Genomic DNA, 17,345 nt, shown 5'->3' on the forward strand with positions numbered 1-17,345 from the left:
CACACACACACACACACACACACAACACACACACCACACACACACACACACACACACACACACACACACACAACACACACACACACAACACACACCACACCTGATTCAGAGATCTGATTTTATCCTGGGCTTCTGTGTTCAGCCTTTAAGCTCCTGGCTCTCTTCTCCAGACCTGTAGCGAGTACTGAGCTGCTCCTGCTCAGGTCCTGTAGATGAAGCACGAGCTCCTTGGTTGAGACGCTTCCGTGACACACATGCCTAACATAGACAGAGAGATCAACTAGTCCAGACCCATAATATGGTAATAGGTACAGAAACACACTTATGTACATGAGGACTGGTTCTGCTACCTCTGATTTTAAATGAATCTGTGTGTGTGTGTGTGTGTTGTGTGTGTGTGTGGTGTGTGCGCGTGTGTGCGTGCGTGCGCAGCTCCACGGTGTTTGTGGTATCACTGTGTTGTCTCCAGACTGCAGGCCCTCTGGTTGCTGTGTTCCAAGGGCTGATGCTGTACTCTGTAGCTGCTGCCTCAGCCTGGCGCCTCCCTTCTCCCTCTGCCTCTGCTCCTTTCGTTGGCTGTCCAGCTCTCCCTGACACGCCTCCTTCTCCTGCTCCAATCGCAAGGCCTCCAGCAGAGCCTGGTCCCGCCCCCGGGTCAGAGACTCCACCTCTAGTGCTACCTCGCGAAGCTCCGCCTCTAGCTCCTCCTCATTGCGCCGTGAGGATTCTAGACTCCTCCCCTGGCGCTCTAGCTCCGCCCTCAGGGCTTGGGTCATCAGCTCCAATTGGTCACCCTGGCAAACAAGGTAGCGTTCAGGATCACAGTATTCAGTGACATTGTGTAATCTAGTCCTGATCTTTCTGTTGGTAGTAATTTGTGTGTGTTTTGCAGTGCATAGTGTGTGTATTGCAGCAGTGGCACCTTGCGTTGGGCAGTGCGTAGGGTGTCCACAGAGCTACGGAGGGTCTCTCTCTCTCTCTCCAGCGTGGCTCGCTCCCCCTCCAGAGTAGCGATGACCGAGGCCTGCATCCGCTGCAGCTCAGCCTGGCTCCGCAGACGACATAGCTCCTCCTCCATCTGCAGGCGCTCCGCCTGCAGCACCTAACACACACCAGAGAGGAATGATGTGGAAGGGACAGAGGGACGGACCATCTGACAGACAGACTACAGTAAGGAGGACTAGGAAGACTAAGAATTAAAAGACAGACGATGGTACTCTATGGAAGACTGGATGGACGGACAGATGGATGGATGGACAAGGGATTAAGTAACTGTCTACGACAGCTGCAATGTGAAGGAAGAAAGACCTATGAGTCTGGTACATGAAACTACTGGCAGAGTAATGATTTTCGGATCGTGATTGGTTCCATACCTCTATCTGTCTCCTAGCCTCCGCCAGGCTCTCTGTAGCCTTCCTCAGTCTCTGGCCCTCGGCCTCCAGTAGCACCAGTCTCTGCTCAGCCTCCCAGGCTTTCCTGCTRTGCTCCCCCAGCTTGGAGCGCAGATCCTGGGCTACAGACACCTGCTTGTCAGCCTCCTCCAYGGCCTGCTGGAGCTCAGAGGCCAGYCGCTCCACGTCTGGCACAGGGAACACACACACGTCTTTTTCACTGAGTTCCACTGACTTTTCTTTCTCTTCTCTRTCCTTTGTTTTTGGCAGTTTCTCTTCTTCAGTGGCTGGGCTGGGGTCTTGTATCTCTTTCCGGTCAATATCTGCCTTCCCAAGATCTTCTTCCTTCTCATTTGTAACATGTTMTATCTCTCTCTCTATCTTCTCACATTCTGCTTCTTCTTCTCTCTTTTTGGGTTTCAGCACCTGATCGTCTACTTGCACCTCTCTCTCTTCAGGATGGAGCAGCTCTGCCCCAACTCCAGCTTCTCTTTGGGTTCTYATGATGTTGGCTCCCCTCTCACTGRCCAACCCTCTCCGGGCAGTACCCTCCCCTTCTCCTCTTGAGGACTCAGAACCTTGGACTCCCCTCTCTCCCCTCTCCTCCTTCTCTCCTTCTTCCTCAATACTTTGATGCTTTGTCAACAGCAGTTCCAGGCTCTTTTTCAAAGTGGCATTTTCATTCTTGACGTTCTGAAACTGAGAGTGGAGAGGAGGGTAGACAATGACAAGAACAGTTAATGTGTCAGACGACACAGTGAGGTCACATCTAGATACATGTCAGACGACACAGTGAGGTCACATCTAGATACATGTCAGACGACACAGTGAAGTCACATCTAGATACAATGCCTTCAGAAAGTATTCAGACCCCTTGACTTTTTCCACATGTGACGTTACAGCCTTATTATAAAATGGATTGAATACTTTTTCCCCCTCATCAATCTACACACAATACCCGATAATGACAAAGAAAAAACAGGTGCTTTGATATTTTTGCAAATGTATAAAAATAAAAAAACTGAAATACCACATTTATATAAGTATTAAGACCCTTTACTCAGTACTTTGTTGAAGCACATTTGGTAGCGATTACAGCCTTGAGTCTCRTTGGGTATGACGCCAGAAATGTTCGAATGGGTTCAAGTCCAGGCTCTGGCTGGGCCACTCAAGGACATTCAGAGACTTGTCCCGAATCCACTCCTGCGTTGTTTTGGCTGTATGCTTAGGGTCGTTGTCCTGTTGGAAGGTGAACCTTCGCCCCAGTCTGTGGTCCTGAGCACTCTAGAGCAAGTTTTCATCAAGGATCTCTCTGTACTTTGCTCCGTTCATCTTTCCCTCGATCCTGACTAGTCTCCCAGTCCCTGCCACTGAAAAAACATCCCACAGGCATGATACTACCACCACATGCTTCACCGTACGGATGGTGCCAGGTTTCCTCCAGACGTGACACTTGATGCTTGTTTCTCATGTCTGACCAGCTACTACAACACGTGCGTGCCTGGCGAGCGTCGCAAAATAAATTTGGATAGAATCGTATGTTATTCAATTATGCACCCACAACTGCTCGCGTGCCAACAAGAGCCGTCTTGCGTTGCCAAGGGGTAAAATCAGAAAGTCAGTTCTATTTCTGCAAAGATTCGCGCTGCAAGTCCTGCCTTCTGTCTCCATCTCCTCATTGGTTTTATAGAAAGCAGGACCCACGTGCCATCTCCTCCATTGGTTATACCGCACGTGGGTGGATGAAGACGAACGAGGTCGGTGGCGGTTAATGCACCCTAATTTATGAAAATTGCAATCGCATTATAAAGTCAGAGAAAGAAAACGCCTTGGAAGGAGGGAAGAGATACTAGAAACGACTTCGGTTGACCGTTTTATTGTGTGGATTAATTGTCCACACATAGAGGACTTGTGCATTTCAGGTTAAACTAACAACTCAATGTTTTATCCCCAGGACAAATTAGTTAGCAACAGCAGCAGCTAAATAGGAACAAATTAGCTAGCAAGTGCAGCCTGTAGCTAAATTGGCCATACATGTTTAAATGCTTTTTCGACTGTCCCAAATTAATATTAATTGATTCAGAGTTTGGTTTTGATATTTTAACCTGTGTTCGTGATCGCATTTGGTGTGGGGGACAAAATACATTTATGCACGATGGTGCACGCGCACAGCAGTTTGGGTTCGTGTGAGGTCCTTTAGGTGCTTTTGGTAACTCCAAGCGGGCTGTCATGTCTTGCGAGGTCCAAAACTCTTCCATTTAAGGAATAGGACGGCCCACTAGTGTTCTTGGGGACTTCACCTGCGCAGATGTTTGGTACTTCCTGAGATCTGTGCTCAGACACAATCCTGTCTCGGAGCTTCTAACGGACAATCCTTCGACCTCATGGCTTGGTTTTGCCTCTGACATACACTGTCAACTTTGGGACCTTGTATAGACAGGTTGTGGGCCTTTCCAAATCATGTCCATCATTGAATTTACCACAGGTGGACTCCAATCAAGATTGTTTATAAACCTCTCCACGGATGTCAATGGAACAGGAGGCACCTTAGAGCTCAATTTCGAGTCTCTAGCAAAGGGTCTGACGTAAACTTATGTAAATAAGTATTTCACTTTTTTGTTTTTAATAAATTGCAAACATTTCTAAAACAAACTGTTTTCGCTTTGGGCATTATGAGGTATTGATGTCAATTATGAGGTATGTGATGTATTATGAGGTATTGTGCCTGTCACGGTTGACTCAAGGACATTTATTTAACTACCATGTGTTTTGTAGACATCAAGTGCTCTGTAAGCTCAGAGCAACCAACACCGTGGAAAAGGGGGACAGGCGGCTTCTGGGCGCAAGCCAGCCCGCGACTATCCACGTTTCCGGCGAGCAGGCTGCAGCCGGAGTCAGACGCTGCCCGATCTGTAACGGCTCTTGTCAGATACACCCAGCACCCACATGAGCCGAATCCCGCGGTTCTCCGGTCTGACCCTAACAGACTTTTCTGATAGACGCTCCCTAATGCCTTAGCTCAGAGGGAATTCAACACTAGGTCGGTCACATCACAGCTCACCTACTCTTAGCGTATCTCTATGTCTCTGACCTCCAGGAGAGCAGCGAAGCCAGCTCCTCACGTCCACCTCCGCAAAATCAAAGAGCTTGCTCGGCAAAAATCATAATAGCAGAACCAGGTTGCGAAATACCTCCCAATAGCAGGTGCCCTAGTGCCTAAGCCGTGGAGGCGACTAATGACAAAATTACTTGTGCGCAAGACGCCAACCACAGGAGGACGTGCACCAGTGGTGTCGAGTTCTTCATTGCTGTGTCCTTTACCTGTGTCCCATTGCATTACTGTTTGCCTCTCCTTCTCTACTAAGTTTTTATGACCTTGAGGTACGTGCATGGTCCCAGTGTGATTTGACTTGATAGGCAAGAGGTTCGAACTACTCCTTCCGGGGTGACCGCATATATCTATGCGGCCTCGGTCTGACCCGAGTACACATGGAGAGCACTCGCCATATCTCAAGGCAAACATGCAGTCAGTCCACTTGCCAAGCAGGCCGCTCCACTTCCCAACCCAATTGAGGCGACCGAGACTGGCTAAGTGACAAAAATTGTCCATCGCTTCGCTTGTTGTGTTCTGTTTCAGTTAAATGAGTCATTGCCCACACCCCCAGCTCAAAACAGCCCTAAACTCCATAAGTGACCCTTGGCCGCTCCCGCCGCATTCTCTCTCTCATCTCTCTCTCTTCTTCTCTCTCTCCCTCTCTCCTCCTCTCTCTCTCTCTCTCGTCTTCTTGTCCCGCCGCCCTTCTCTCTTCTCTCTCTCTCTCTCTCTCTCTCTCTCTCTCTCTCTTCCATTCTCGTCTCTCTCTCTCCTCTCTCTCGTCTCTCATTCTCTCTCTCTCCCCTCCTTCTCTCTCATTCTCTTTCTCTCTCTCTCATTCTCTCTCATTCTCTCCTCTCTCTCGGATCTCTCCTCTCTCTCTCATTCTCTCTCCTCTCAGATCTGACAGCCTCTAATGCTAGGTGGACGAGCCATCGTCACTGAGGCTTCTGGAGCTGAGAAATTGAGAACGCTGAGCTGGAGGAGACGCCTGGAAGGACCGCCAGTCCGAACCAGAGAGTTCAGGGGTCAGGAGAAGGTAAGGTCACGTAGGTCAATCTAATCCAAAGGATAGTCAGCTGATGTAAAACTCCAGAAGCAGCAAAAAGGCAACAAGGAGCAACTGCAACCAGGAGACAATCAACAGAGAACCCACACCAACCGCCTGACGCTCAGCGAGAAAAAGTAGAACGAAGACAAGCCGAAAGGGAATGGAAAAACACAACAAAAAAAACACAACGATAACACACCAAACTAGAACACAAATAAGAAGCAAGCCAAAAAGAAAGCACAGACACAGAGGCCACCTATAGCGGGATGCCTCAGCGTTCTCATTCTCAGCTCCCAGGAAAGCTCAGTGCGATGCCTCGCCCAACCTCCCACACTTAAGGCTTTCAGATCGGAGAGAGAGAAGAATGAATAGAGGAGAGTCGAGAGAGAGAGATGAGATGAGATGAGAATTGAGAGGAGAGAGGAGGAATGAGGAAGAGAAGAGAAGAGAAGGAGAATGAGAAGAGAGAGAGAGAGAGAGAGAGGAGAGAATGAGTAGAGAGAGAGAGAGAGAGAGAGAGAAGAGAGAGAGAGAGAAGGAGATGAGAGAGAGAGAGAGAGAGAGGACGAGAGGATAGAAGAGGATGAGACGAAGAGGGAGAGAGCGAGAGAGAGAATCGAGAAGAGAGGAGTGGAGAGGGAGGGGAGGAGGGAAGGGATTATATTTCATTGCTTTGGCACTAGTTGTACCATCATGCCCCATACAGCTTTATTTGAATTTGGAATTTAAGAGAGGCAGGAGGTCGTGGACAATTAGCATCAAAGTAAATTTACAACTGAAAACACACCAACAGACACGGCTAAGACTGGATCTGCTACCAAGCTCTTCTGCTTCAGCGTCCACCTTAGCCCAGCCTCCTCGTCAGACTCCTCCTCGCAAGTTTGAAGTGGACAAAATTGTGGCTTCCATGTCAGCATATCATCGTGCTCTTGTATTGCTCTGTTGTTGATGTCTAATGCTCCTGTCTAAGGCTGCCTCCAGGGCCCATATTTCATCTCCAAGAGCTCATCGACCCTCTGCTCTCAGTTATCACCGCTTCCTCCAGCAGACACAACCAACCAACAATTAGTGTGAAACATGTCTCTACCGTGTAGTTTCCTGCCAGCCACGATATCCAAACTTCCCTCTTACTTGTCGATTTCAGAGAACACCATTTACCGACACCACACTTGCTGCCATCATGTACGATAACGCACACCTCCATGCGTCTTATGATTCTTCGTCGCAGCAGTAGAATCTGTATCTCGCTCCAGCTTCACCGTTAGGCTGGAGCGCGTTGTCGGTGTCGCCAGGCTGCTCTCTCCCAGCAAGACCCGGTCTCTCCTGCAGTGGCCACACACAGCTGAGCTGCTGCTCCTAGCGGGGCCGCCACACAGAGTACTAGGGCTACCTAGGAACGCAGAAGAGAGACAGGGACAGGGATAGAGACAGGGACAGAGACAAAGAGAGAGAAAGAGTCAGAGGCAGGGACAGGCGGATAGAGAAAGAGGAAAGACAGGATAGCACAGGAGAGAGACAGGGGGAGAGAGAGAGAGACAGGACAGAGATAAGACAAGAGAGAGAAAGGAAACAGAGACAGGGGATAGAGAAAGAGAGAAATACAGGGGTTAGAGACAGAGACAGAGACAGGAGAAGGACAGATACAGAGAGAGGGACAGGACAGAGACAGGGATAGAGACAGAACAGAGAGGATAGAGGGACAGAGACAGAGGGGATAGAGACAAGACAGAGAGCGGATAGAGACAGAGCAAGAGAGCAGAGGCAGAGAGGGGATAGAGACCAGAGACAGGGGATAGAGACAGAGACAGGGGATAGAGACAGAGACAGGGGATAGAGACAGAGACATGGGATAGAGACAGGTAACAGCATTCAATGTCCCAGTAGAAAAACAAGGCATAGCACCTACAGTACCTAGCACCAATACTTTGCACCAACTGCAAATTATTATCAATATTGAGGGAGCTCACCTACTGTAAGCCCATCTGCAAACACAGAGGGAAGTAGCTAGAGGGAAGGGGCTGAGGGTTGTTTTGGGAATGGGCCAACCATCAGCTGAGTGTGGCTACAGTTGACGGTAGAGGTGGTGTGGTACCTTCAATTGTGCCTGTGTGTGGCAACAGTGTGTGGTGTATTGGTGGCGATACCTTCAGTAGAGTCTCTGTGTACTAAACAGTGTGTGGTGTATAGGTGGAGAAACCATCAATAGTGTCTCTGTGTACTAAACAGTGTGCAGTGTATTGGTGGCGATACCTTCAGTTGTGTGCGAGTGACTTCCAGGCTGCGTAGTCTATGAGTGCAGCTCTGTAGTTCTGTCTGCAGCTGCTCGGCTCTGCCTGCACGGTCACGAAGACAGTCCAGCTCGTCACGCAAGGCTCGCATTCCCCGTACCTCACCCTGAAGACTGCGGTTCTGCCCAACACACACAAGATAGAGGTGAGGTTAGAGGAGGACAAAAGTAGCAGAAAGTTCTGGTCCAGTTACTGGTAGTGATACCAGAGAAAATCTTACCTCCTTCTGAAGTTTCTTCAGCTGCTCGTCCATAGTTTGTACTTCCTGCTTGTGATCCAATAGTTGATCCCCTTTGTCTTCCCTTTAGAAACAGACGTCATTATTGCAATAGTATTGTACTACTAAACTACAGACACCTCTTACAGAATAGTCCTCTTCCAATTTAAAAACCTTAAACACACACACACACACACACACACTTGTCTTTGTATTCCCTAGAAATGGACGACATACTGTAGTTCTAGCAGTTACCAGACATCTCTCAAGGAAAAGTCCTCCTCCAACATAAAAACGTTTTGATGCACACACTGACATGACTGTCTCACACACACAAGCATACACACACACACACACACACACACACGTCTTACAGTTCTTGTTTGAGGCATCGTAGTTTGGCCCTGCTGTCTGCTAGCTGGACAGCCAGACCCTGGGGCTGCTCGTCAACGTGACCACCTCGGGTTGCCATGACAGACTCAGCCTGCTGGACCTCACTCTTCCAACACAACTCTGCTATCCTCTGAGAGAGAGGGCGGAGGGAGAGACGGAAGGAAAAAGAGGGACGGAGAGAGATGACAGGAAGGTGATGAAATCAGGACCAGGTTCTGTGTGAATCTGTGAGAGGAAGTAACCCTCAGAGCTTTTTAAATCAGGTTTGACACAGTGATGCTTTCACTGGGAATACACTCTCCTATAAGGGCTGAAAGGCCTGGTTTCATCATTCAATTCCTCTTCTGTTGTTCTGGACCTATTTGTGAGTATTTGTCTGTGTACCTCCAGGTGTGTGTCRCTCTGTGCCAGCAGGCCTTGGATCTGTCTGGCCATGGAGCCAAACAGCACCTGTAGCTCCACCTCCTCCAGCCCTCCCAGCTCCTCCCACTGCAGCGGCAGCACCGCTCTGGGGTCCTGGGTCACCTGCAGGAACAACAGTTTCTCACCTCTCTATGGTAATAACAGTATGTGACTGAGCATTCCGGGACAAAATGGCTGACGTGGTGAACGTTAATGGTGGATATGGGTAGATGAGTAGGGAACTGAACTGACCTCCTGGATACAGTTGGCAATGYCAGTTTGAGTCTCGATGTCCAGCGACTGGATTTGCTGTATGAATGTTTCCTTCCTCTCACACTGTTGTTGATCAACAAAGAGTAGTCAGTAAGGTTGGCTCAGTTACAATTGCAGTGTGCGTGTGCGTGCGTGCGTGCGTGCGTATATGTGTGTGTGTGTGTGAGAGAGAGAGAGACATCACCTGTACAGCACATCCCAGTAAAAGCAGTAGCAATCTCCTCAACTCCTCCACTGCTGCCTCTGAAAACACAGATGCCACTCTTATGACTATCTTGTTCCCATCATACTCTCATAGACAACATAGGAGCCCAATCAGAGATTCTGTACTTTCAACTGGCTCTTTTTACCTGTTAGGGGGTCTTGCCCCAAAATGGCAATGTTCGGAAGAGGCATCAGAATCAGCTGCTGTAGGTCTTCCTAAAGACAGAATCAGAGGGTTTGAGCAAAGGGAGAGCTTGAAGGGATAAAAATATGTATTTCTTGTAATTTCCCTAACCACATTGCAGTTACTGTATTCAAATCAACATTGAAATGACAAAACCTTCCAGTTTAGTTCAGTTTAGAATACAAACACAGATGACATCAGAGGGGAAAGTAGGCCAATTTGTTCATGTATGTTTCTACGTAGTACCATGACTATATTTGGTTCTCAGACACAAGTCCTGGTAGAGAGAAATTAGGCTGCAGAGTGACCACATGCTGCTGGTAGTTTAAGGTTTCACAGCCCTGCCAGTGTGACCAGGAAACACGAAGCAAGAAGTGAAACCACAAAAAACTAAATGACATCGTAGCAACACCAGACAAAACGGAATTGTTGTCATGACAAACAGTCCTGTCAATAAATTGTATCCAAAACATTTCTGAATAAATCCCAGAATATTATTTGAAACTTGCTGGTGTCCCTCCCATGATGCTCCACTGTTCAGAGGGTTTGAATMACTTYTCAAAAGCAGGAACTCAAACAGTGAAGACTCATGTTTTTGTGTGTTTTGTACATTGTATCGGACTAAAGTTAATTTCTCACAGAGATTTGCCTGGATGTCATCCCTCGGCTCGAGTCTGGACCTTGTGTGGTAAATTACTCTGAGATGTGATTGTGTATCAAACCCAACACAAACACCAATACCTGGTAGAAGGCCCTGAGGTGTCGGTTGAGGATGGAGAAGTTCTGGACTCGGAGCATCTGGTCATCTCTCCCACTGCGGTACAAATGCTCCAGCTTGGGGTTGGGGTCTCTGGGAATGACAGACYGACYGACGGACGGACGGAGGTGAAAGGCACAGCTTATTTAGTACAATAGCCAGAGTGGGGATTGAGCCAGTGTGCACGTCTACTTGTGCCATAAAAGCTCTCACCTCTTGGCAGAGGTACCTATCCCAGCCCAGTATTTCACCAGCTWTAATACCTTTGACCAGGTAAAGTCAAATCAATGTATTACATTGAATCCTTCAGCACACATTCCATGGCCACAACATTTGAAGCCTGTGCAAAGGTGTGAACTTACATGACCCTCATGACCTCGTTGAGAAAGATCCCATTGGTCAGCCTCAGGTAGCGGTCATGGGAATTCTGGGACTTGGAGTTCACCTCCATGTACTGGTTGTAGAGCATGACATTCTCCTCCCTGTCCACTACACCATCAAAGAGCTGTACCTGAGGGAGGGGGCATCCTATTAGGGCCTTTAATTCAATCCGTAGCAGTGAAGATCCGTTTTATAGCGCGATCAACAATTAATTTTGACTGCATTCACAGTAAACGCTGTATACACAAAAGTATGTGGACATCCCTTCAAATTAGTGTATTCTGCTATTTTAGCCACAKCCTTTGCTGACAGGTGTYTAAAATTGAGCACACAGCCATGCAATCTCCATAGACAAACACTGGCAGTAGAATGGCCTTACTGAAGAGCTCAGTAACTTTCAACGTGGCACCGACATTGGATGCCACCTTTCCAACAAGTCAGTTTGTCAAATTTCTGRCRTGCTAGAGCTGCCCCGGTCAACTGTACATGCCGTTATTGTGAATTGGAAATGTCTYGGCGCAACAACGGCTCAGCCGCGAAGTGGTAGACCACACAAGCTCACAGAATGGAACTGCCGAGTGCTGAAGCGCGTAAAAATGGTCTGTCCTCGGTTGCAACACTCACTGTCGAGTTCCAAACTGCCTTTGGAAGCAACTTCAGCACAAGAACTGTTCGTCGGGAGCGTCATGAAATGGGTTTCCYTGGCCGACCAGCCGCACACAAGCCTAAGATCACCATGCGCAATGCCAAGCCTCYGCTGGAGTGGTGTAAAGCTCGCCGCCATTGGACTCTGGAGCAGTGGAAACGCGRTCTCTGGAGTGATGAATTACGCTTRACCATCTGGCAGTCCGACGGAAGAATCTGGGTTTGTCGGATGCCAGGAAAACACTATGTGCCCCAATGCTGTAAAGTTTGGTGTAGGAGGAATAATGGCCTGGGGCTGTTTTTCATGGTTCGGTCTAGGCCCCTTAGTTCCAGTGAAGGGAAATCCTAATGTTACAGCATACAATGACATTCTAGACAATTCTGTGCTTACAACTTTGTGGCAACAGTTTGTCGAGATCGGTGTGGACGAACGTGACTGGCCTGCACAGAMCCCTGACCTCAACCCCATCGAACACCTTGGGGATGAATTGGAACGCAGACTGCGAGCCAGGCCTAATCGCCCAACATCAGTGCCCGACCTCACAGCAATGTGAAGAGTGGAGGCTCTTATAGCAGCAAAGGGGAACCAACTCCATATTAATAAACATGATTTTGGAATGAGATGTTCGCAGTTGTCCACATACTTTTGGTCATGTAGTGTATGTTGGCTCAATCGGAAATGACGGAAATGACCTTTAAATGTGAACTGCGCCACAACGCAGATATTCTGCGCTACGGATTGAATCAAGCCCTACATTCTATAGAAACACAATAAACAGTTCCTTCGGAAATATTCAGACCCCTTGACTTTTTTCACATTTTGTTACGTTACAGCCTTATTCTAAAATGGATTAAATAAATAAAAATCCTAATCTACCCACAATACCACATAATGACAAACGAAAACAGGTCTTTTGAAATGTTTYCAAATATATTACAAATAAAAAACAGAAATACCTTATTTAAATAAGTATTCAGACCCTTTGCTATGAGAAATTGAGCTCAGGTGCATCCTGTTTCCTTTGATTGCCCTTGAGATGTTTATACAACTTGATTGGAGTCCACCTGTGGTAAATTCAATTGATTGGAKATGATTTGGAAAGGCACACACCTGTCTATATAAGGTCCCACAATTGACAGTGCATGTCTGAGCAAAAACCAAGCCATGAGGGCAAAGGAATTGTCCGTAGACCTCAGAGACAGGATTGTGTCGAGGCACAGATCTGGGGAAGGGTACCAAAACATTTCTGCAGCATTGAAGGTCCCCGAGAACACAGTGGCCTCCATCATTCTTAAATGGAAGWAGTTTGGAACCATCAAGACTCTTTCTAGAGCTGGCCGCCTTGCCAAACTGCGCAATCGGGGGAGAAGGGCCTTGGTCAGGGAGGTGACCAAGAACCTAATGGTCACTCTGACAGAGCTTCAGAGTTCCTCTGTGGAGATGGGAGAACCTTCCAGAAGGACAAACATCTCTGCAGCACTCCACCAATCAGGCCTTTATGGTAGAGTGTCCAGATGGAAGCCACTGCTCAGTAAAAGGCACATGACAACCCGCTTAGAGTTTGCCAAAAAGCACCTAAAGACTCTCAGACCATGAGAAACAAGATTCTCTGTTCTGATGAAACCAAGATTGAACTCTTTGGCCTGAATGCCAAGCGTCACGTCTGGAGGAAACCTGGCACCATCCCTACAGTGAAGCATGGTGGTGGCAGTATCATGCTGTGGGAATGTTTTTCAGTGGCAGGGACTGGGAGACTAGTCAGGATCGAGGCAAAGATGAACGGAGCAAAGTACAGAGAAATCCTTGATGAAAACCTGCTCCAGAGCGCTCAGGACCTCAGACTGGGGCAAAGGTTGATCTTCCAACAGGACAACGACCCTAAGCACACAGCCAAGACAACGCGCGAGTGGCTTCGGGACAAGTCTCTGAATGTCCTTGAGTGGTCCAGCCAGAGCCCGGACTTGAACCCGATCGAACATCTCTGGAGAGACCTGGAAATAGCTGTACAGCGACGCTCCCCATCCAACCTGACAGAGCTTGAGAGGATCTGCAGAGAAGAATGGGAGAATCTCCCCAAATACAGTTGTGCCAAGCTTGTAGCGTCACACCCAAGAAGACTCGATGTTGTAATCGCTGCCAAAGGTGCTTCAACAAAATAGTGAGTAAAGGGTCTGAATACTTACGTAAATGTGTTTTTGATTTTTTATAAATTAGCAAGAATTTCTAAAAACCWGTTTTTGCTTTGTCATTATGGAGTATTGTGTGTAGATTGATGAGGGGGGYAAACTATTTATTCCATTTTAGAATAAGGCTGTAACGTAACAAAATGCAGTAAAAGTCAAGGGGACTGAACACATTCCGAAGGCACTGTGCAACCTAAACAATTGATATGGAGTCCATAAGGGGATCACTGCAAACAGAGAAAACTGTTATCTGGAATATGTGGTGTAGATCAATGAAACCCGAGATGGTCATATTTTACTGAGAAAGATAATAAGAAAGGGAATAGGAAGTCACAGATATAAGSTAAAACAACAAGATACATTCTATGAGCCATTGTAGAGAAAGCTGTGAAAAGGAGAAGTTTAAGAACTAAGTGTTTGCTGTCCTTTTCATGTAACAAAAGTTATGACAAGCATTTACATCTGATTCAAGTTCAACCCATTCGTATTTTTTTAACTTTTGTAAATAAAGAGTTATACATTATTTATAAAATGCATAATTTATATGTGTGTTTTTTTTTAACATTTACACATCGTTTATTTACAGGATTTGTATGTATTGATACTCCATAAAAACAAAACAACAGCAWTAGGCTATGTGTTTTGATGTTTTATAAAAGACTATCATCACGTATATCTAGGCCTACTACTATAGCATCTGAAAGTGATTTAAATAAYCTTTGACACATACCCAAGTCACCAACGCACTTTCCATGAATTCTTCTAGAATGTCCATTATGTTACAGTCCATGGTGTCGCATAAATAATTTACAAACTTCTATAAAAAATATAAATAAAATATATCCTACATTATTAAAGCAATTTTACTGAATCCATTCTGTGTTCGTCATTTCAGTTCCTCTCCCTCTCTCTTCCTCTATCTCACTTTTTCAGTTAGTGCTGGCGGTGAGCACATTGCAAAACCACACCGGAWTTTCTTAACGAACACATTTCATTAGTGCTTTAGGCCTACCCGGAACAATCACCYCCTTTACCAGTGAGTGTGTTTCCAGAAAACAAAGTCGCTCAATGACAAATGAATAGGTGGTTTGAGATGGATGGAAAATATTAGACTACTTTGTGCGCACAGTGGTTCCTTGCCTAGACGTTTGTAACAATGTTTATATTACAATGCAGTTGTTTGTAGCCTATGCATCAGTTTGATCAAGATATACTCTAAACAATTTCGAAATGGTAAATTCAGTAGGACGGGAGTTCGTTGCGCTTTCAGGTGTAATGCAATGGCGAACCCTGGTGGAATTATGGTGTACATTTCGGTAGTCTACTATCTATGAACATCCTACTTATCAAATAAAGATGTTGAGTGAACATTGTCGTTAAACACAGATCYGAGTGAATGAACCATTTGACAAAGGAACAAAATAAACAGCCACTACAAATTAAGACATGTTTGCTATGTGTAAGATAGTGCACGTTTATAATGCACTCGACATTTCTTTTTTTTGTTGTCAAAACACAATGGAAAATGTAATTACAACTTTKTACATGACCACACTTTGACGTGAACTTTCTCCTAACCCTGTCCATTGTTGTGGTATGTTTGATAGTCATACATCCCGAGTGTTCCTGTTGCTGTGCAGAGAACTGTTGTAGCAGTAGCATATAGATTAGCTAAATAGGATTATGAAGGTGTTATGAGAGCTGTCTGAGTATACCTAGCAGCCCAGATTACATTATACAGTCACTCCTCTCCATACTGTCATAAACCTACAGTAGCTTAGGCCTACTGTATCACTGGCATCACTTTCAGTCATTACACACATCATCATCCTATACCTCTGGGTGAACTGAAATAACCCAACTCAGTTGAATGTTTATCTAGTACAAAAGGACTCAACTCCGCAAATCCATTAAAAGCAACTAACTTTAATATACTCAATGCCAGATGCCAACTTCACATGTTACTTAGCAGTGCGTTAACAAACTCTAGCCAGTCCAGCATTCAATTGACTGTAGGCCTTCTTCARACGGGGTGAATGTTTGTATTATTAAGTTGTTACCTGTGTGATTTAGATTTTGTCTGATCCGAATCAAAGATCAGAACATCAGTTTACTTCAAAGTGTGTGTGATTTTTCATTTACTCATGTACCAGTATGTGAATATTGTTTTTGWATATTTACAAAATGTATGTGTGTGTTCTTGGGTGCCTTTCAGTAGTTTGACTTTGATTGTTCTCCACCACATGAAACATCACCCTCCCCCTCAACTTGATGTATTGTCCATCAGGAGCAACAGGACACAACATTGTGTCTCAAAGATTATAATTACAAATTCTGTCAAATTAAAAAACCTCTGGATTGTTAGATCTTGTCATGTCTAGTCTGTGCGGAGCATGATAAAATAAGATTCATGATAAGATTCCCTATGTATTTTAGTGCTCATACATTGTTGCAGTATAAATCAAGCCAAAAAGATCAGTGCCTGTGTCAAACCCAACACAGAGCGCTAGCTAGCCCACCATTAGCCTGGTGACAGGCAAGACCACCATGTCACYTGACAAAGCAGCCTCACTCCCCTTCTCAAACCCATATATGGTTATATATTATCTTTCATCTAGCTGGACGTGGCTGCCTTCTCGCCGTCCGCCCCAGCMTCTGCCTCGTCACCTGCTTCCACCTGTATTGATAAAGAGACGGGACACGTTAGTGAGATACAACCAAATGCATCACCCAAAGCATTGCGGGTACTGTAGTACATCATACAACACTGACGGTCTGATCAGGGGAATGTATTTTTACAGAATGTTAAGATATAAATGTTTTGTGTAGGACAGGTACAGATGTAGGATCTTCATTTTATTACTCTTTTGTTGCTGAGAATTTTCCTGCACTGCAGGAAATGCAACCTTGTAGTGTATTTGAGTTTTAAAAAGGCTTCTAAAGTTTGTAATTTCCACTTTATTCTCCTTCTATCTGCAACATTTAGAGCGTTCCACGTCCCTGAACACACCCCTGATATGTTTCACAGAGCGTTATGGGTACTGTAGTTCACTACCTGTCCGAACTGCAGCAGTTTGAACACAGTGGTCTTGACATCCATCAGGGTCTCCTTAACCCCCTTCGCCAGGATGTAGCCCTCGCTATCAGCTTCGGGGTTCTCCGGGTCCACGCCCTCCAGAGACGTSTGCAGGTACCGCAGGCTCACCAACACTGATATCTGTGGAGATGACGTTACAGGGGTCAAGGTTCAACTCAAAGCCAAGGTTACAAAATGTATATCTAAAGCCACCTTATCACAGGGGTAGAGGTTGATGGTAACAAAATCACCAATGAAAACTACTGTCACCACATTACAGGCCCAAAAAAATTCTCTCTGTGTTTGTGCATATGTATACCTGCAGGGAGATGACCGACAGAATCCCAGGGCCGATGGTGTTCATGAGGCCCATGTAATAGTCGACCAGCGCCTGTCTGCAGCCGCGGTTGTACAGGTTCAGCTCCTCACTCTGGTGCTCATAGTTGTAGTGAGCAGCGTTGTCAGTCAGGTGGTTCTGGAGGCAGGGCCGAGGGGAGCCGGGGTTACAGCAGCTGAAGGGGACTCCATCCATCAGGTAACGACCGTCCACGTTGCTACGCACACGACTGGAGAGGAGAGGTTAACGGTTTGATTGAGCGTTTCCCTTGTACATTTTTACCTTACATAAATGACACTGGCTTTATTGATGGATGACACATTTATGAGATGGAGCTTGGAGACATGGTGTATGGAAATCACGTGAGTCATCATCACCTCAGATAAGGCAAACAACTATGGTTTGTGGGCTTAACTTCACCTCTCCTCTCCACCCAAACTCTCTCTCACTCCTCCTCCCCCCTCTCTC

At 46.3% G+C, this 17,345-nt stretch overlaps 2 pseudogenes; both read right to left on the reverse strand.

Moving 5' to 3' along the window:
* LOC111965523 (girdin-like) overlaps positions 1-14,279 on the reverse strand; it is a 25,799-nt pseudogene extending 11,520 nt beyond the window's left edge.
* Positions 14,280-15,568: 1,289 nt separating this feature from the next.
* The window catches only part of LOC111965524 (peripherin-2-like), a 4,976-nt pseudogene continuing 3,199 nt past the window's right edge, over positions 15,569-17,345 (reverse strand).

Source organism: Salvelinus sp. IW2-2015, linkage group LG6.2 (genome assembly GCF_002910315.2).
Source record: "Salvelinus sp. IW2-2015 linkage group LG6.2, ASM291031v2, whole genome shotgun sequence".
In the NCBI taxonomy this organism is placed as follows: domain Eukaryota; kingdom Metazoa; phylum Chordata; class Actinopteri; order Salmoniformes; family Salmonidae; genus Salvelinus; species Salvelinus sp. IW2-2015.